Raw genomic sequence first — 17,045 nt, 5'->3', positions numbered from 1 at the left:
TGACTCAACAACAGGAAAATAATCAATATAATTAATTATATTAAAAGCAAACTCATCCAATACCACATGTTCATTATAATAGATATAGGAAAAGCCTTTGGTAAAGTACACTACTCACTTAAAAAAAACACCCTATAAAGTAGTCATAGAAGTATCCTCTTTAATTTTATAAAGCTATCTAAAACCAAACTCAATATGAGGAAAATAGTAATACTACCACAATTAATTGATTGATACTCTTATTGCTATATCAATCAAATTATCAAAAGGATACTTTATAGAATTCAATAAAAATAATAACAAAATCCATTGAGAAAAATGAAAGATTGAAAATATTAGGGAAAATTGTTGTTCATATTTCTTTTTGAAGAGAACCAATGACATCATGGGCAAGTGAGGTAGAGATACACAAATTGACAGCCTTAATCTCTCTTCCAGAATCATTGAAGTCCAGTGTCAAGACAAAATTCAATATAACTGGTAATGGTCCAGGATGCAGTGGATGACCTTGTTGTCTTCAATATCTGACCAAGCACTCCACAGCATCTGCCTCAGATGTCTTCATGGCCGTTGGAACAAATTGAAATCATCCTCCCATTACACTGGGGGAGAAGTTTCTCTTGCTTGTGGTAGATTATCTCCCTAACTTACCAACAGGTTTGAGGCCTGTTGCTTACCCTCTACCTGGTGTATCCAATTTGCTTAGACAGTTTTACTGGGGTATGGCTACTGCACATACAGCTTCTTGGAGCCACAGGAGAAAGTTGGGTGGCAGGTAGACCCCAAAAGGTGGATAAGCAGGCTTGAAAAGGGCTCATCAAGACTTCACACCAGAGATACTAGTCCTCCCTGGATACCCCATAAAGCCCATTAGAGAAAATAGTGAAAAGAGATAGAGACAAAGAGAGAATAGCACTTCTAAACCCCAAACTGTAATTTAAAGCAACAGTCATTAAAACCATCCTATAATGATTAAAAAATAAATAGGTAAATCAATGTAACAAGGTGGACAAAGAAGAATCATAAGCAACAGACTTCAAAAATCCAGTGTTTGAAAAATGAAAGTACAGAAATTATTTTGGAAAGAATTCCTTATTTGATTAAAAAAAAAAAAAAACTACTGGGAAAACAGGAAAGTAGTCTGGCAGAAATTAGGCTTTGGTCAACATTTTGTACCACATTTTACAATGCATATTTACAATAGTGCCAGTGGATAGAGTGTTGGGTCCAGAGTCAAAAAGACCTGAGTCCAACTCTGACGTCACACATTTATTAGCTATGCGACCCTGGACAAGTCACAATTTCTGCATACGTCAGTTTTCTCAAGTATAAAATGAGGGTCATAATACTGCCTTCCTCACAAGGTTGTCATTAGATCAAATGAGATCATATTTGTAAATCACTTACCAAAGTATGTGGTACATAGTAGGTGCTTAATAAATGTTTATTCCCTTTTATTTTTCATTCTACATAGATGTATGACCTTGATATTAAAGACCATAAAAAATTAGAAGGCAATCAGAATCCCTCTCAGAGCTATGAGATGTATTCTTAACCAAAAAGATAAAATAGATAAATTTGATTATATGAAATTGAAAAGCTTCTGTACAAACAAAATCAATGAAACTAGGATAAGAGGAGTACTCAAATGGGGGGAAACCCCACAATTTCGATACCCCTAATAAGGATTTATATTAAAGATTTATAAACAATTGATTATATGTATATGTATATATTATATTCTATATACATGTGTATATATGTATGTGAATACCAACTCATATATGGCTATATGTATATATGTCATACATATGCATATAAAAATATGTGGATCCAAATCCAGCCTTTCTTGTTTATTAACCTTTGTGTTCTTGGTTAAGCTGCTTAACTTCTCTGGGCCTTGATGTTTTCATTTACAAAATAAAAGTAATGGTTTATATGGCCTATAAATCCCTTCCAATTTCAAATCCAACAGTATGTCTATTTCCCTCTTGTTCCTATACCTATTTCCTGTCTTATTGCTTCTAATTTTCATGTCAGCCAAGAGAATAGGAAAATCTTTGCTTTAACCTCAAATCCATGAAAAAGGATTTTTATGGGATCTAGGAAGTTAGAAGATGAACGAACCTTAGAAATCATAGAGTAGAATATTCTTATTTAAAAGATTAAAAAAACAACTTAAATTTTTTTTCTGCTTCTTTCTCTCTTCCCAGACCTTCCCCAAGATAAGTGACTTGTTTATTAGGAAGTACAGAGCAAGAATTTGAACTTAGCTCATCTGACTACAAATCTAGTCCTCTCTCTATTACATCATGATGCTTTTCTGATTCTACTCTGCCTGATTTCACCCAAGCCACTCTCTTAGGTATGGGTGGTAATTCATTTCTGTGTCTTAGCATCTGCTTCTGAAAATAATACAAAAATATTTTTGGTGTCCCTCTCAACTAACAGAGATGGTGCTAAATGGAATAATAAAAATTTTTTTTAACATGAAGCATGGATCGATTTATGTTAGACTTTTCAGCATATCCTCTCTTTCCCTCTTATTAGCTCAGAACATTGCTTTCTCCTGCATTCCTTTCACCTCTCATCTTCTTGGTGTTCAGACTTCACTTACGTTCTAATATCAAAGTCCTCCTTTCAATCTTTCAAAAGATTTCCTGTAACATCTCAGAAATCATGTTCAAAATTGTTGTGAAAAGCCTAAAGAGGAAGAAGAATGGGGTAGGGTTAGAGGGAGGAAGCCTTGAGTGGTGATACCACTTTTGGATTCCCTTTCAACATCTATTCTGGCTGCCAAAATCCAGGGACTAATGACATGGAACTAAGAGATGAAAGCTAGTAAAGTGCATAGCAAAATTCTGATGTGGCCCAGGCACACATGTGAATCATCTAGTTTGATTATACTAAGAAGTTTTTCTGGGAAAGGGAAGTGATTAGATCTAAAGAGTGATGCAGGTGAACTAGGCTAGAAGCCAAAATTCAGTAGCAGGAATACAATTTACTCTAGTGCATCTACCCTTTAATGGAAGAAAAGAAAACCGATAACAGTGACTAAGCTCAGGTTACGGAACACATCATAGATCCTTAAGAAATATTTCATTGATTTCTTGAAAATGTAAAAATCAAGTTTAACAGGATCTAACTTTAAAATTTGCATATGAATGTGGGATGCTTCTGATCTCATAATTTACGATACAATGTCTCTAATAAAACTTTGAAAGTCTTGCTGACTAGCTCACAAACCAACCTGTCACCTTCATTTAACTCCTCTCTTCCTGTCTAACTCTATGCTGCATCAATGTTCAGAATGATATCAAGAGGCAGGCCTAAACTGACCTGGCGTCTTCCACAACCCTCCCTCCCTTCCTCCCTCAACACATACCTTATCTAGGTAGAGGGAACAACAAAGTGTTGTTTTGGGCTAAGAAATCTATCTTGTTTGTCTTTGGGAATTGGGTTAATAGATCACACCAGTAAAAGCCATAAGTTATTTATAATTATTATTTGACACCATCTAGATTTGATTCACAAGTGTAGCTTTATGGTACCATTCTCATTTCTTGCCCTATATAGAGTGCTAACTGAAGGATGTTTGTAACATTCCACCATTTTTTTTTTCCTGACAGAAAGACTTGGGGTTAGGGAAGATTTTACCCCTGAACATCTTTTGTCAGAGAGACAGAATATGAGCCAATTAAAGTTGCTGCTTCTTTAAGAAATAAGAAGTAAGCAAGCAAATGCTGCATGCATTCTATTACTCAGACCCAATGGAGAAAACCCTAAGGCTTTGTATTCTCTAACCCTGTAAGATGAGCTGAGGAATGGGGGGAAAAATTCAAGTTTTATCATGAATCTAGGTGAGTCTTACCTAGCCCAGGCTTTTTATGCCTAAAGTGAGGCCTGCATGTTCGAACCTGAATTGGCCAAATTTCATGTCATTTCCTCTCTATCACCCACTTCTTTCCCATGGGAAAAAGATGGCAATGAGAATAAAAATGTAAATTAAAATGGGAGCAAACTGAGGAATGAATAAATGGTCTGCTGCTTCACCCCTCAAAAGTAACTGAGACATGTATCGAGAGTTCCCTGTCCTTTACCACATGGATAGCCCAAATCTTGAAAAAGTTTCCTGTGGGTCAGTTCTGCCAGAGGGTAATTAGGTGGTTTCCTCCCCTCAGCAGTCCATAAATTACCACCTTGCATGTTTATGAGGTTGTCCAAACATTTTGCAGGGTCTGCTTTCTCTACCTTTAGAGCCATGGCCACTTCCAGGGGTCATGTATCCCATCATTGGTATTTGACAAGCCAATGAGAGCAGCATATTGTCTGCGTATCCTCTCCATTAAGATGGCTTCAGAGAATTACATAGTGTCTAAGTCACAATCTATAGTAAGAAGGGTTTGTAAAGATCATCTAATGAACTGTCCCTGATAGCCTCAGGTTGAATACTTTAGTGACAAGGAATTCACTATCACAAGAAGTTGTATATTCTGTTACTGGACAGTCCCAATTGTTAGAAATTTCTTTATACTGACTTGAAAATTTTTAGTCTTTACATTTCAGCCCATTATTTCTATTCTTTCCACTTTTCATAAGGAAGAATTGCCTTTACATCCCCATCATTTTGCTTTCTATTATTATTGCTATGGTATGTTGCCATTTTGTGAGCAGGTAAACTGAAGCCTTGGGGAGATTGCCAGGGATTAGGTCAAGACTGGGAGGAACACTTATTTCTGAAAATTACATTCATATAAGATGAATCCTTCCTCATGCCCTGCAGTGTTTCAGGAAAGGCTTTGGCATGTCCTAAGGTAATTTTCCATTTTAAGATAGCAAAATTACATAATAATAATTCCTACAGTGCTTTACAAAACACTTTCTTCCTAATAATTCTACAAGATAAGTATTGTAAGTATTATTATCCTTCATCTCAGAGAGTTAAGTGACTTGCTCAGGGTCACATAACTCATGAATATCAAGACGGTACTAGAACTCAGATCTCTCATTTTTAAGTCAACACACTTTCCAATAAAGAGTCAGATAGTAATTAAGGAATAATTGAGGCATGTCAGTTTGGGAGTGGTAATAGGTTATAAGCAGATCTCCAAAACACATTATCTGGCATCTAGATATTATATAGAAATTTGGTATTTATCTACCAAAGAGAATAACATAAATTTGTTTAAACTCTTTCTATATCAGACCCAAAATAGACATAAATAAAAGGAACTCTGAGGTTAGGAAACTTCCTCTGCCAATGCAGGTTGGGACTTTCTCTTACAATTTATAATCTTGCAGAGTTGCCTAGAGCATTGAGGTGTTCAATGACTTACTTTCCCTGGCTCACACTGCTAGTATATATGATAGAGGCAAAACTTGAACCCACATCTTTGGGGTTTCAAGGAGAGGTCTATATCCACTACTCCATGCTGCTTTTATTGCTCAAATGTTCATTACTCAGAAAATCATGATTTAAGTTCTCCCAAGCCCCAATAACTATTTCAATCTTTCCATTCCATCTTCAAGAAAAATGTAGACGAGAGAAAATCAGTCAAGTGACTTAAAGAACACTGTTTCTTCCTCTTTCCACAAAGCTAGGGAAAGGTGGGGCAGCCAAGGAATGACTCATAGTTTCAGGATGAAATCCAGACAATATCCAGTGCTTTGGCACTTGGGGGTGGGGCAGGGACAGGGTAGGATATTTTGTTGGAAGGTTCTGTAGGCCTGGATGATGTCCCTTCTGGAAAGACAAAATCCACAATGAAAATGAAACTCAGATGCAGTTGGGGAGTAAGTCATCCTTCCAAAAAACCCAATTCAGACTAAGCTGATGGTTAAAAAACACAAAGTCCTGTAGGACTCTGATCGCTCCATCACTGGGAAAGGTCTCTAGTCAATGAACAATTCCCTGTATAGTTTGGGGGAGAATTCCCTATATGAGGAAAGGAAAAAACCCCAGAATCTCTTCCAAGTCCTGGCTGAAAGTCTGGCAAGCAGTATGGTACCATGGAAGAAGCAGTACTTCTGAAGTCAGAGAACTTTTGTTTAAATCTGACCTCTGATGATTACAAGTCACTTGAGTTTCCTGGACCTGTGTTTTCTTCTCTGTAAAATGAGGATATTGGACTAGATGGACTAGATGGTTGTTGGACTAGACTTTACATTTGACCATCTTCTAGTTCTGTGATCCTCCCAGACATTCAGTTTATCTAAATAAACCTTATTATTTTTTAAAGATTTATTTCGACATGGGATGCACAACAGTACTGTTATGGAGAGGCATATTGACCTCATCAAAAATAGCAGTAGGACCAATGGATTAAAATGTAAAAAGGGGTGGGGCGGCTAGGTGGCGCAGTGAATAGAGCACCAGCCTTGGAGTCAGGAGGACCTGAGTTCAAATCCGGCTTCAGACACTTAACACAAAAACTAGCCATGTGACTTTGGGCAAGTCACTTAACCCCAATTGCCCTCCAAAAAAAAAAGATGTTAAAAGGGAGGAAAAAAAGGTTTCTGTTCAATTATAATGATGTGACATGGTACTTGGTGAAAGAGTATGGAATTTTAAATCAGGGTACATACTTTCAAATCCTAGTTCTGCTCTTCAGTAGCCATTTATCCACTCTGAATCTCAGTTGCCTTATCTGTAAATTGAAGGGGTTAAGGACCCTTCCAGTTCTAAATCTCTATTCCTGTCAATTAGAAATATCTAATGATAAAATAGGCAACTAGGTGCCTCAGTGGACAGAGATCTGGGTCTAGAATCAGGAAGATCTGAGTTCAAATTTGGCCTTAGACACTGTTTCACTCTGGGCAAGTCACTTAACCTCTGTTCCTCATTTATAAAATGAAATGGCATACCACTCCAGTATCTTTGCTAAGAAAACCAAATGGACTGGGGAGGCTAGGTGGTGCAGTGAATAGAGCACTGGCCCTGGAGTCAAGAGGACCTGAGTTCAAATCTGGCCTCAGACACTTAACACTTACTAGTCATGTGACCTTGAGCAAGTCACTTAACCTCAATTGCCCTCCAAAAAGAAAAAAAAAAGGAAAATCAAATGGACAGCACAATCACAAAGAGTTGGAAACAACTGAACAACAATAGAATGGGCCATCTCAGGAAGTAGTGGGCTTCTTGTCATTGAACTCAATCAACTAATATTAGCAAGCATTTATTAAGTGCCTATTATATGTCAGGTGCTGTGCTAGACTTTTGGGTGTACAAAAATGAAACCTTAACAGTTCTTGTTTTCATGCAGCTTGTATTCTAATGGAGGAGAAAGCATGCACATGTAATTTGTTTTTATTGTTCAGTTTTGTCCAACATTTTGCGAGCCCATTTGGGGTTTTCTTGGCAAAGATAATGAAGTGGTTTGCCATTTCATTTTACAGATAAGGAACTGAGGCAAACAGGGTTAAGTGGCTTGCCCAGGGTCACCCATCTGGTAAGGATTTGAGGCCACATTTTAACTTGGGTCCTCCTGACCCCGGACTGGCACTCTATCCACTGTGCCACCTAGCTGCCCTATATACATTTATAGTTGTATACAAAACATAAATTAACCTTGAGGAATATAGGAGGATAAGGAGGGAAGAACAGGCACATACTAGCAGCATAGAAGCTATCATCAGAGGGATGTTATAAATATAGATAAAGATATAGATATAGGTGTGTGTGTTTTGGGGGAAAAAAACCTAGATGGTCATAAAGCAAAAGCAAAAGATGAAGAATTAGCAACCTTCAGGTAGTTTATATGTCTTGCACCCCTCTCCCTACATGACTCCTTACTCTTGTGATTCAGTCACACTGGATTCTTTTCAGTTTCCTGGATAGAACCCTCCATCTCCCTGTGCCCATCTTCCAACTCTGGGCATCTTCACTGACTCTCTACCTTACTTAGAATTCTCTCCCTCTTCATCTCCATTTTTTGGCTTCCCTGATCTCCCTAAAGTCCCAACTAATATCCCACCTTCTCTAACAAGCCTTTCTTGATCCCTCTCAATTCTAGTTTTTTTCTTTTATCAATTGTTTCCAATTCATCATGTATGTGCCCTGTTTGTGCAAAGTTGTTATATGCTATCTTCCCTATTATACTGTGAGCTCCTTGAGAGCAGGGACTCTCCTTTGTCTTTCTTTGTATGCCTCACACTTAGCACAGTGCATGGCATGTAATAAATTATTTGACTGAGTGACTACTAGAACGTCCTTAGCACCCTGACTTGAATGTCCATGAAAAGTGGCTTGGAGACCAGGAAAGCCCTTATGTAGCATGTGTCACATGAGCTGAGTCTTGAAAAAAAGCAAGTATTCCAAAAAGCAGAGATGAGGAGGGAGGGAGGAGGACACAGCTGCCATCAGGGAGGTCCAGTGAAAAGATAGAGAAGTGGAACATGGAGGATCCTATGAAGAATAGCAAGAATGACAATTTGCTGGGAATGCGGGGTGAGAAGGGGGACAATAATGTGTAATAAGGCTAGAAGAGTAGGATGGGACCTGGATGTGAAGAGCTTTAAACACCAGAAAACATCTGAATTTAATTCTAGAAGTAAAGGGAGCCACTGGAGTTGAGTAGGAGAATGACATAGACTGTCACCTAAGGAAAATCACTTTAGTGGCTGTGTGGAGGATGAATTAGAATGGAGAGAGACTTAAAGCATGGGTGTTATATAATGGACTAGGAAGTGGGAGGTTATATTGTATGTGCCCTAAAATCTCATGTCAATCATATTATTGAAGAAATCAAGTGAATTTAACTGGGCCACTGCAATTTCCTACCATTATAAACTTGGTATAAGCTTAAACATCTGGATCTGATTGTTGCTTTGAAACTCTCAACCTGGCTTTGGAGGAGTTAACCTTCACATGTGGGATGAGTAAGGAGTAATAGGAAATATTACTCTCCTCCTACATTTAGGTTCCATCTTTGTGTTGCTACTGAAATAGCAATGTGCAAGATTAAAAAAAGATGTTTAGTAAAACCATTGAAATGTTCTCTATTTAGGTAGTGACATGAATTTTAACCTCTTTTATTTCCCCTTATTTTATTATTTGAAACTGAGTAAAAAAACACAAAAACAAACATTTGAATGTGCAAAAACTTTTAAAAGATAGTATATTGAACTGAAACCATAAACTGCATTATTAATAGTTAAATGACAAAAAAAGTGTATGTTAAGTTATAAAAGACAGGACCCAACATTCCCTGTTTGCTTACAAGTCTTTTTCTCCTCTCTTCTTCTCATGTGTTTTTTCTAGTGTTGGTAGAAGAACAGGTTGAAAAATGATGTTAGTCAAAGTTGTGCAGGGCAAGCAGTGGTAAATGATGTCATTAGAGTATTAGAGAACTATATGACAGGAATAAAATATGTACCAGGCATATGACAAGAGCATTAAAGGACCAATTGTCAGCCCACGTGCTCCACTGGAACACATGCAGTGTTTAAAGATCCACTGAAGGGCTGCCTGCACATTGGATTGACCCCTTGTGGGGAGCATAGCTGGTACTGGAGGGTACTCTTGGAAGGAATAATCCCAGGGTACTTATATTTCTGATTTTATAGTGGCGGTGGGATCGTAGAAAAATTTGACCTGGAATCAGGGGACACCTAAGTTCAAATACTGGTTCCTACATGAATTAGCTGTGTAACCCTAAGCAAGTCACATAACCTCTCTGTGTCTTAGTTTCTTCATTTGTATAAAGGGAATATCAAGGGGCAGCTAGGTGGCACAGTGAATAGAGCACCAGCCCTGGAGTCAGGAGGACCTGAGTTCAAATATGACCTCAGACACTTAACACAAAACTAGCCATATGACCTTGTGCAAGTCACTTAACCCCAAATGCCCTACCTTCCCCCCCTCCAAAAAAAAAGAGGGGGATATCAAGACTTGCATTGTCTATCTTAAAGGATGGTTGTGAGGAAAATGTTTTATAAATCTCTGAGTATTATACATATGTGAGTTCTTATTGTCAAGCAAACGAGGTTACCTTTTCTTCAAATATCTTTACATTTAATACTGAAGGATTGTTCAATCATTTACAGCGATGTCTTAGAATAATCAAAATGATAGTATAGGACAGCTGGGGCCTAGTTATTTAGAAAGTTAAGCGACACAAAAGATATAGCCATGGGCCTGCCAGGGAAGACCTCAGTTCAATTCCAGCCTCAGACACTTATGAACTGTGTGATCCAGGGCAAGTCACTTACCCTGCTTCCTCAACTATAAAATGGGGATGATAATAGCATCTAAATGACAAGGCTGTTGTGAGCTTTACATGAGATACTCTTTGTAAGGTGCTTAGTACAATGCCTGTCACAGTCATTCTTGTTGTCATTCATTTGTATCTGACTTTGTGACTCCCTGGACCATACAATCCATGGAGTTTTCTTGGCAAAGATACTGGAATGATTTGCTATTTCCTTCTCCAGTGATGTGTCACACAGTAGGTGAAACATAAATGCTTATTCCCTTGTTTACCTTGTATAAAGACCTAGAGTTTGCGATACTGACAACTTTTTTTTTATTTCCAAATTTCACACTCACTCTCACATTATTTTCCCCCATGTTTATTCAAATAAAACTTGGTCTATTTGTTTCTTTAAATTAGTATGTCACCCAGATATGAAGAAAATCAATCAGAAGTTTATGGAGAGATGGTCTAGCCAAATACTTTTCCTTTTGGTTCAGATTTGTAGCAAGATGTGTGTGTGTGTGTGTGTGTGTGTTTCATAGAAACACTAGATTGCATAGACCTAAATACTAATTGATTCAATCATTTTTCCTTCATGATATGTGACCTCTTATCAAAATGACTCATTTCTCTTAACTTGTTTTGGTTTGAAATTTTACAAGCTAGGGTCTCATCTACTCTGCATGGATAGCCCAAAGTCTATACAACTTATTGTAGGATTATCAGTGTTGCCCTGGTATTGCCTTTGGGAACATTGCCCAAAGTCTTGAGTTAATCCCTGCTGAGTTCTGGAATGTCACTCTGTGTAATTGTATTTTATTTATTTTCAGTGGGAGCATAGTTCACATGTATGAAAGTATGGCCTTCCAGAATGCTTACTGTTTTAGGAATTCAGAGGCACTGATCCTCTCATCCACTTCATCCTGGATTATAATATTCCTAGTCAGACTCTCAGAACCACAGATCTCCCTCTTTTGAGATACCAAGGCTGTATCTACACACAGAAAGTGATTTATAACCAGTCAATCAACAGACACTTAGTAATCATCTACTATGTGTCAGGCACTCTGCCAAGCACTGGGAATACAAAGACAGAAATTAAACAGACTGTCCTCAAGGAGCTTACATTTTGTTGGGGGAGATGTGTAAATACATAATAAAAAAATCACAAAATCAATACAAGATAACTTTTTCCCCCAGGGAAAGGGGAAATAAGGGAATGGAAATACTATCTGTTGGAATTATCAGGAAATGCCTCAAGTTGTGATTTGAGCTGAGTTTCAAGGAAACTAGAGATACTAAGAGGCTGATACTGATAAGATACTATGAAGGAAATACATTGGAAGGACAAGAGATAGATAGTCTATTCAAAGGCATGGAGAGAGTAGATACCATGTCATGTGTGAAGAAAAGTGAGGGAAGACTGGGATGTGCCAAACAGTGTTTGAAGGAGTCTAATAGAAAGTAAGCCTGGAAGGGTAGAGTGGAGAAAACACCCAATTGAGGAGGACTTGATGCTAAAAGTATTAGGAAGCCTCTTGGATTTATTGAACATGGGAGTATCATGGTCAAATTTATGCTTAAGCAACATAACTTTGCCATTTTAGTTGTGGATGGATTGTGGAGGTTTGAGATGGGACAGTTTGGAGCCTGAGAAATAATTTGGGAAGTTACTGTAATAATCCCACAATTGTCTTAATTCTTTATGGTTTCAATTATGTTATATCAAAGTGACAGACTGGATTTGGAATCAGAAAAATGAAGGTGAAATTATAGCCCTAACAGTTGCTAACTTTGTGACCTTTGGAAAAGTCATTGAAACTCTCTGCTGTTTTGCTGCTTTTGTTTCTTTATCTGTAAAAATTAGGGGATTGGACTAGGTATTATTCAGAGTCCCTTCCAGAAACTAGATGTTTTTCTATAAGAATATGTATTTTTGTTTCCAAAATACCTACATTCTTGAATTGCCTTTCCCCACTTCCCCCCAAAAAGTTTCTAAATGGTGTGTATTGGATTGTAAGACATCCTTTTAGTCAGTCTAAAAACTGTGAATTGTATAGTCAACTCTGAGTTGTCTTGAAAGTGTTGGGCATCATAATCAATCTGGGGCACTTTCTCTTCCTCCCTTGTTGCCTCATTTCATGCTTGAAACAGCCCTGTGAGGAAGAGAGACCTAATCTTATTTATTCCATTTTTATAGTTGAAGATATTAAGAAAGAATGATTACATGATTTTCCCACTTTCATACAGAGAGATAATTGGAGGGACCTAGCACCCACCTGTGTGACCCTGAAGAAAACATTTCCCTATCTAGGCCACAGTTTCCTCAGCTATAAAATAAAGGGGTTGGATTACATGGTCCTTAAAGTCCCATTCAGTATTAGATCTAGAGATTCTATGACCCAGATTTCCTTAATTTATTCCAAAGTGTTCATTCTGCTATGCCACGGGACAGGGATAGGATTTTGGGTATCCTCTACAGACTATGGCTATACAGGCATATGGGGGCATTGGGAAGGCAAGATTTTACAGAACAGGCTAGTGCTGCTAGCCTTGCAAATGAGTCAACATAGAAGCAAGCAGATTTCAGAATCAATCTCTGACCTTCACTACTGACCCAACTTTGATAATGTTTTTTCATTCATAGTGATCATTTGATTCATAGAATTCATAGTGGTCAAATGTCCAAGAAAAGAGTGAGACCATGGCTACCACCCAAGCCTCTGTAACATATATGATGCCAGTTCAATTAGCCAAATCTCTCCAGGAGATGACAGCCTACCTCACGGACTACAGAGAATAGACATTCTCAGAGCTTGAAATAAGCATACATTTTATTCAATAAGAGCTAAAAATATTCCCCTGTCCCCTTAATTTTCAGACTAAGCTGTTCATTTGAGTTTGCCTAGAAGAACAGTTCCCTCAAGCAGGACTTTAGTGTCAGAGTCCCTACAGCAAAAAAAAAAAAAAAAGTTGGGGTGCTGGGAGATTCTGTTCCTAATTTTGCTAGATTGTGTTTAAGAGACTGTGTCTTAATTGGAGAAAGCCAATGGTAATGATGACCACAACTCATGCTCTGTCTCAGTTGTTGACTTCCCTTTTAGGAGACAAAATTCCCTCTATTCTTCTCACCTAAGACAGTGTTGCTCTATCCTTAATTACTCAGGTGTAGATATGCAGCAGTTTCATGAATAAGTACACTGTTCTGTTTTTTTTCTCTCTGTTTCGACATTTATTGTGATTTTTACTTAAAAGAGCCTGCATATTTCCTCCTTATAACCACAGGAGTTTAGAATTAGAAGGTCGTCTAATCCAAGCAGTTCATTTTAAATATGAGGAAACTGAGGCTCAGAAGGGCTAAATGGCTTGTCACAAGTCACATATTTCAGAAGTAACAGAGGTGAGCATTCAGAGATTCAGATCCAGATTTTCTGACTCCCTGTCCAATACTCTTTCTACTGAATTGCACTAAACTCCTTTGGGGTCTGGCAAGTTACCTACATATTTAGAAATTCAAGTGATAGATGAATGAAAGATAACAAGAAAAAGAAAAAAATGGGTGTATCCATTTGAGTTAAATGATTTCTTTTGAGCTGATGCTCAATTGATGATGTCTCTTTTTATTCAAAATTGGGTCTTGGCACTTCTTTATAGCAATTAGATAATTTTATTTTTATTTGATAATATTATCCAAATATAGTAAAATTATCTTGGCAACTTTTTTGAATCACTAAAAAAAAATCCCACTATTTTTGAGCAATGTCCATATCACATTTCATGTTTTAGGATGAGAACCCATGGAAACATCTATCCACCCTTGTTGCTTACTGAATTTCTGGTGCTGATAGATTGCCCTTTTGGTAATTTGCATTTCTTTTCATTTATGTAAGTCAATATCCACCAGCATATCCTGGAATTCACTACATGCACACAGACACACACACATACACACACACACATACTCATATACACACACATGCACATATACACCTAAGTGTATATGTATGTGTGTATATATAATTGCCCATTAAATATCTTGTATAAATCTCAAGTATTATAAATATATATTTCATATCCATGACATGTATAATATATTTAATATATAAATTTATAAATATATTATCATGAAATCAGTTGTTATTGCAAAGAAAGTTAATAGTAGTGTATGAAATGTTTGTATAACTAAGAAAATAAGCAGTTTATCTTAAAGAAATCAAGTTAAGCCTATGGAAAAATCAGTCATCATAACTAGAAACAGTTTAATAAACATCCTTTTCCCTTTGGTAAAAAGGAACCTTTTCTTGCCCAGAAACACTGCTTGCATGGGGAGGAGCCTAATGGGGAGCCCTCAGTTATCAACTACAGCTCACTTGAGAAAAGGAATATAGGTCCCATGTGCAATGGGAACTAAGGCTGGACAAGAAAGCCAGACCTTTCAATCGTTTCCAATCTGTTAAAATTCTATAGATAAAAACTAAGTTTCATCTTCATCTCCTTCTGCTCTCCTCTGATCCAGAACTAGTGAGCATGATAATGGTTAAAAGTTAGGCAAAAGAAGGGAGCAGGCACTAAATGTAGCAATAATAAGGACCAGTATTTAGTGTATGATTTATGGTAAGAAAACATTAGGAACACTGGCTTAGCAAATCACTTGGTATTCCATTTTTCCTCCTCATAAAAGGGAATGCTATTAGGACAATAGCATCGGGCCCCTAGTTCTTTGCACAGTGCCTGGCACATAGTCACTATTTAATAAATTACTTGCTGATTAGTCCATAAACTGGGGTTCTAAGTAACTTGACTCAGATTACACAATAAGTGGGAAGAGGCAGGGTATAGACTTGAATTACAAAGTCCATGAAATTACTGAAGTTTTCTATTCAAGGGCCCAGATGATCCACACTGAATAATTCCTTTGAATAATCAAGGCTTATTGTAGACAGCTGAGGACCAAAACAACCCCCTTCTTGGCAAGTAGTAATTTCAAGAAACAGCTCAGAGTATTCACTCAGCTTGTAAAAATAAAAGTGGATACAGTCATAACTACACATATATAAATCAAATTTTTCTAATAGTAATAACTGACTCATCTGGAGTGACTTTCATGTAGAGATCAGTCAGTACCTGAGTAAGGATCTTCATAGTCCTAAAGGTTGTGTATTATTATTATTAATATTATTAATTATTCCTGTGGGAGAGATGACATAGCCTTCACTCTAAATAAAGTCTCTTCAATCATCATTAGAAAGGGAAGAACAATGCTGTAAGACTTGGAATTTGTATTTTGTCTAAAGTACCTTCTAAAAATTGAGCCAGGGGCGGCTAGGTGGTGCAGTGAATAGAGTGCCAGCCCTGGAGTCAGGAGGACCTGAATTCAAATCTGGACTCAGACACTTAACACTTACTAGCCATGTGACCTTGGGTAAGTCACTTAACCCCAATTGCCCTGCCCTCCCCCCTCCAAAAAGCAACCCCCCCAAAAAACCGAGCCATATTATACTAGGTAATTCCCTGCCTCCTTCCCCTCTCCACTCCCAAGATCTTCAAGCATGGTCTTTCTTGCCCTGCCCTTTCTTTTCTACTTCCTTTGTGACACATTCCCATGCCAGAAGGATATGAATGGTCAGCATAGAGAGTAGGAGCATCTACGTAGTATTATATAGTAATTTTCCTAGGCTAAGAGATTGCAGGTTGCTCCAGCAGACATTTCTTATGTTAGTGGGGAAAGAAGCAAGAGTGAGAAGATATTAGGGGTTGGGAGATGAGAAAGCAGAACAGGAGTATTTCATGATATTTCTCAACAGTCAGTCAGTCAACTTGGCAAACAAGTTTCCCCTCTATTATTTTGCAATATAATTTAGGATTGTATCACTGGAATTGATGTGAGGATTCCCTCTTCCCTTTCAAGATGAAAACCAGGAAGTTGAACTTCATGTTTTCTACATCATTGTACATAGTAGCCATTCAATTGATATTTGAATTAGAAAATAAATGAAACAAATGAATGCTTTTCTTGTCTGCTTACTGTTTTTAGTCCCTCTTCCTCCTACCTGCTGAATCTCATTCTGATAAGTGTAGAATAAGCTCCTTGGGAAGAAAAGTTCATAGCTTAATAGGTCAGGTATACCTGACCATAGAAACCTGCCACTAAAGAGGCCCTAGGGTTCAAAATGAATACCAAGTGGCTTGCTAAGCCAGTGCCCCAAGTGCGCACTATGGCAATATGATGATTTCCATTACACCAGTTGTTCCCACAGTTTTTGTGCATTTGTAAGCTATTAAAAATTAAAACTGCATTAAGACTTTGGGGGCACCCTGCACTCAACGTTGAATGAACTAAATCAGAATTTTGATGTGATCATAATTAATGCTTCTTTACCATTGTTTGATCACTGGGATTAATGTGCTATTCTCCTTCAAAGCAAGTATAAATTTGGTTATAGAGAACAATATTTAAGTGAGGGGTTAGGAAAGGTAAGGTTTACTTCTCCCTTAGCATGTTGGTAGACTCAGCTATTTATCCCTTCAGAAAAGAGCTACATCTAAAGTTATTTTAAAATACTTTTATTTCCTTGTTGTTGGAATTTCAGTTCTCTAATTTTATCCCATGTGACTAATATAGATCTTATTGACCTTGATTTGTCTTCCTTCAGCAGAGGGAAGCAATGCATACTCTTGGGCAAAGAGGACATAAGGCAATCCTTCCATTCATACTGAGGCCAGAACTGACTGACTTTGACAGAGGCTGGCTTATGGGTGTGGGGGTGAGGGGCAGCAGGGAAATCCAGCTCCTTTCTTCATTTGGGTGTGTGTGTGTGTGTGTGTGTGTGTGTGTGTGTGTGTGTGTGTGTG

Source organism: Petaurus breviceps, unplaced genomic scaffold, assembly GCF_028583685.1.
Source record: "Petaurus breviceps papuanus isolate PSGF00001 unplaced genomic scaffold, PetGlider_PUasm1.0 90919, whole genome shotgun sequence".
Lineage (NCBI taxonomy): Eukaryota > Metazoa > Chordata > Mammalia > Diprotodontia > Petauridae > Petaurus > Petaurus breviceps.
The sequence above is the reverse complement of the archived record's forward strand: the minus strand, read 5'-3'. Positions refer to the sequence as shown.